A 5053-nucleotide genomic window follows, 5' to 3' on the forward strand; every position below is an offset into this window, starting at 1 on the left:
TAGATAATATATATTTATATTATATGTATATATATGTATATTATGTATTATAAAATAATATTATATTTATATATATATATATATATATATAAAAAGTAGGGGGAAATACGACAAAAGGGGCGCCCATTCAAAAGGTACTGACAAAAGGGTCCTTTCATGCCTCTAAATGTGAAAGAGCCATGCCCATGACGTAATCGTGACCTTGACAAAACCCACAAACCGAAAACCCGCAACCATTGTCCCAAAAACAAAATCATCCCCGAAATCATTACCTACTTTCACATTTCATTTTATGTCGTACTGACGCCAAAGGAAAAAATAAACAATGATGTATACAACAGTATCCCTACAACACAGACGCAGGTGATAGATTAATGCCCAAACCCTTTGTCGAAGTAAAGCAGGTTATTCAGGGGCCCCCTAGACCATAGCTAACGATGGCTAGCACACACACTTGCGGTTTAAAAATGGTACATCAAAACAGAAAGTGACCACAAAAAGTGATTAACTAATAAATACCCTATCTAAAATCATTACTCATAACCTGATGTACAACGAGTATCCCCCCCAAATGCAGGTTGACTAATCAATGATCCCGCTAACCCCAACCCTTTGTCGAGAGTAAAAGCGGGTTTAAATATCACGAGGAAACCCTTTAAAACTTTACCGGATCGAGAATTGATCTGTTACAACGGGGGAAACCGTCTCTCCTAATACTGAAACTGTAAAAATCAAAAAATGGTCACACAGGTCTGCAATGACCGAAAATTTTCGCTCCTTCTCACTGTACCATAAAAAGAAACAATTAATGTAAAGGATTATAAAAATTCGTCATAATATTCCCTTTTATTTTCGATTGTTAAAACTTTGGCAATATCACCATTTTGATCTTGTAACGGAATCGAAAATTTAAATCCTGCTACAGACGGTATCACCCTTTTAAATTCATCACATCCAAAAATTCCCTCTAATATGACAAGGCTCACCTGAAGGATGCCCCCTCCTCTCCAAAGTAAAAAGAAGAATCTGAATAAGGGGAAGAAAAAGCCACAAAAAAACAACATGCACCCACTGCTGACTACCAAGCCGAGAAAAGCAACACCGCTTCCGTTCCTACTGCCCCCGTCCCATTCCCTCTATCCCCATAGAAGCAATAATGGGAGGGAAAAAGACCAAACAAAAAAATACCAAAGACCGATGGACGTACTAGTTTACCCCATTCCCACCCCCCACACCCAATATTCACCTTTTTGAATTTGTAACTGAATCGATATTAATCCTGCTACAACGAGTGACCACCCTTCAATTCATTAATCCTAATGTCCATCTAATATGACTAATACGTTCACCCAAAAGGGGGTTTTCTACTCCTCTCCAAAACAAAATAAAAATAAAATAAGAGGAAGAAGCACCAAACAAAAAAAATGCATAAGCTGCTGACAACACAAAGTCCGAAACAGGGGGCCTCCATCCCCCAACCCGCATTCCCCCCTATTCCGTTCGGGGCATATGGGAAAAATCTTTACACGTCGGTTACGTTAAATCGCCCAAAAAATCCCATATTAAGAATTCATTGCAATCAAAAAGGGTTATAAAAAACTTGCTGTAATCATATGTCTTTATTAAGGTCTTCATATATGCCTTTATACAAAAAAACAGACACAAAAACAAATCATATCGCCCCAATTTTTATATAAAGAGGGTGATAATAGATCATTTCTTTTTATTTAAGGTATACGGTGGCGGTGCCTCTGTCTTAAGGGTAACCAAACCAAAAAAAGGAAAAACCCTTTTAACCCTTACTAAAATTGACAATGTTCGCATTCGTAAATATGACAAAAAATATGCATATAACACTATCCATTCTCACTCCCTATGCTATATAAAAAAATACTTCAAAAACCATAATCTATATCTTTTCAAATGTTTCAAAAGCAAAAAATTAAAAAAGTGAACTCTAATAAAAATATCCAACAGAATTTTTATCTTCGCGGAAAGTTGACAAAATTTCGAACTCCTCTCTTCTTTTAACTGTTTTTACTAGTCGTTCTTTCATCCCAAAGGTTCTTTATAAAAAAAATACAATTCATGAAAAGGGGCATGAAACTCTTGTTGTCCCAACATCCTTTAAAATGCTTTCAAGAATACAAAAACGCGTCCTAACAGGTGATAACCAAAAAAAAAAAATAAAAGGTTATATTTTTTGTGTAAAAGTAAAAGCGAAAAATACCCCTACGCACTTTGAAAAATTTCGGGTTATACAACAGGTTAAACAAAATAACGACCCAAAAGAAAAACAACAAAAATTTCTTAACTTCGCGGCGATTGATAACTATCTTTCATCCCAAAGGCATCTTTCTAAAAAATCAAATTTACTCAAAAAGGTCTGAAACCTTGTTGTCTCAATTCTTTATTATGACTTTCACAAACCACATCCTAACGGGGATAAAACAAAAAAAATAAAAAACAAGTTTAAATTTTTTTGTGAAATTAAATGCGATAACCCCTATCTCTACTGAAAATTTCAGGGGTTATACAAAAGTTTAATTACTAAAAGGTTTAAAAATCCCGTTTTATTTTATTTTGAGAGCATTAATAGGGTTTTTTAAAACATTGCGCGAGACCAAAGACGGTTTCCCCATCCTATTTCCCTCTGAAAGTTTAATTTTCTACCATTAAAATTTCTCCAAAGGGACTAACTTTTTTGAATCTCTATTGTAACACAAAAAATAAGCTAAAACACAGTAGACTTCTTGTTGATAATTTAACTCCCTGCCTTTACTTTTTTGGTTTGTGAAGGGAAACATTTTAGGTTGTTGTTTTGCTAAATAATCTGAGGGAATAATTTACTCACACCACACACGCACACACGCACACCGCGCCACACGCCACGCACACACACACACGCCCACACGCACACGCACACGCACACACACGCACCGCCCCGCACACGCACACGCCCCGCACACGCACACCACCGCACACCACAGACACGCACCCACACGAACCACACGCCCGCCACCACACACACACACAAAACACCAACACAACCACACACACACCACACCACCACACAACACACACACACACCCCAACACCACACTTTCTTTTTTATACTGTTTAAAGGAATCAATTGATATATGTTTAAATTTATGCTCCAATCTTCTAACTAAAATTTGATTGGGTCGAGTAGTATATATGAAGCGATATTGTAAATTTGATATTCCCAGCATCTCGTTACAAAAGTGGGTCTTTTCTGCTAGCTCTACTTCACAAATTCTTGGATGTTCTTTTTTGGGTGTGGCAAAGAAAAGGGGTTGTTGGTTTTGTTTCGGTTTCCTTTTAAAAATTGTGAAAAAGGGGTTTTTTCCCAAATCCTGTAGAAGTTATAAATTTAAAAATTTTTACCCCCACTGAGGCTAGAAGCCTGTGTACATAAAAGGGCCCCTGTTTTTATGTATAATCAGTTACTGATTTTATCTCTATACCCTATTCTTTGAATTTTTGGAAAAGGGGTACTTGTACCTTCTTCTTTTTTTTTCATTACTAACTTGTTTTAGTAAACCCTTTTATAAAAATTTTAATTATGATAAAAAAACATTTTTTTAAAGATAAGAGTAAACGATGAGGGCAGGAAGGCCCAGTATTTAACCTAAATTCTACTTTTTTCACGTTGGCATTTATAATTATGATAATTTTTCGACAAAATAAAAGAAATTGTCTTTGGAAATTTTCCAAATTATGTCTTTTTTAAAACCCTTTTCAATACCATTAAAAGGTTTGAAAAATTTAAATTTTATCCTTATGAAAGATCAAAAACATTTTTCTAAATTTTTTAATTTACTCCCGCTTTTTTGATTTTCACTAAAATAACCCCGTTAAAAAAATAGAAGTATGTTTTAAAAACAAATTTTGGGTTTCTACACTAGTAAAAATTTTCTGTAAAAAAGTTTTTTTTAATTTTTTTAAATTCTTTTTTATATTTCATTGATGCTCCGTTCATAAGGGCAGGGGTTTAGTAGGGAGAAGGGTTTAAACCTTATATCTACAAAAATGGCACTATAAAACAGCTATCAAAAAATAATTTTGGTTTTTAAATGTTTTCAGATTTTTGTTGTTTCCTCACTTGACACTGCCTTTAAAATAGCTAAAAAATGCTAATCTGATCATTATTTGTTTTTTCTCAGGACATAAAAAGTCATTGACATGAGTAATAATTTAGAATCATGACCACAGTCCTTTATGTGGTCGGGGGGTTAAGTGTAAATTTTTGTAAGCCTAACAAAAAAGGGGGATTTAAAATATCTGATTCATGATAATTTATGAAGGGCTTTGCGGGTGTCTTTTTGATAACAAAAATTTTGTCTGGAGTTTTAACATTTTTTATTGCTCCCAGGCCCGCTTTCTGTGTTCTCTTTTTGAAAATTAACCACTAATTTTCTCATATATGTCATATAATATCTATATGTTAAATTTTCTTCCAAAAGATGATTTACTGTTAAATCATAAATATATTTGATTACTTTTGGTATGAAATATACCACCACCAACAACCACCCACACCACCCACACCCACACCACACACCCCACCACACCCCAAAACCCCCACACACATCACCCCACCACATCACCCACACACCCCATCACACACCCACCCCACACATCACACACCACTCCCCACCCCTCACACACCACACACTACACCCCACCCACCACCACACACACATCACACAACACACACCACACACCACTCTTTCTCTGTATCTCTCTCATAATACACACCACACCACACCCAACCCCTACCCAACACCACACCCCCCACACACATCACACCACACACACCCCAAACACATCCCCCAAAATACCACACCACACCACATCACACCACACAGCACACCACACCACACCCCATCACCACATCACACCCACCCACACCCAAAACATTCACACCACACCACACACCAACCCCACCCCACCCCCATCACACACCAACACATCACACACCACCACTACACCACACCCACACCACATCACCCACACCAATTTACACACC

General features: G+C 36.5%; 1 protein-coding gene across 1 annotated transcript in view; it reads right to left on the reverse strand.

Moving 5' to 3' along the window:
* LOC119582700 (myosin-2 heavy chain-like) overlaps positions 1-5053 on the reverse strand; it is a 78604-nt gene that overhangs the window by 13430 nt on the left and 60121 nt on the right.

Source organism: Penaeus monodon, chromosome 16 (genome assembly GCF_015228065.2).
Source record: "Penaeus monodon isolate SGIC_2016 chromosome 16, NSTDA_Pmon_1, whole genome shotgun sequence".
In the NCBI taxonomy this organism is placed as follows: Eukaryota; Metazoa; Arthropoda; class Malacostraca; order Decapoda; family Penaeidae; genus Penaeus; species Penaeus monodon.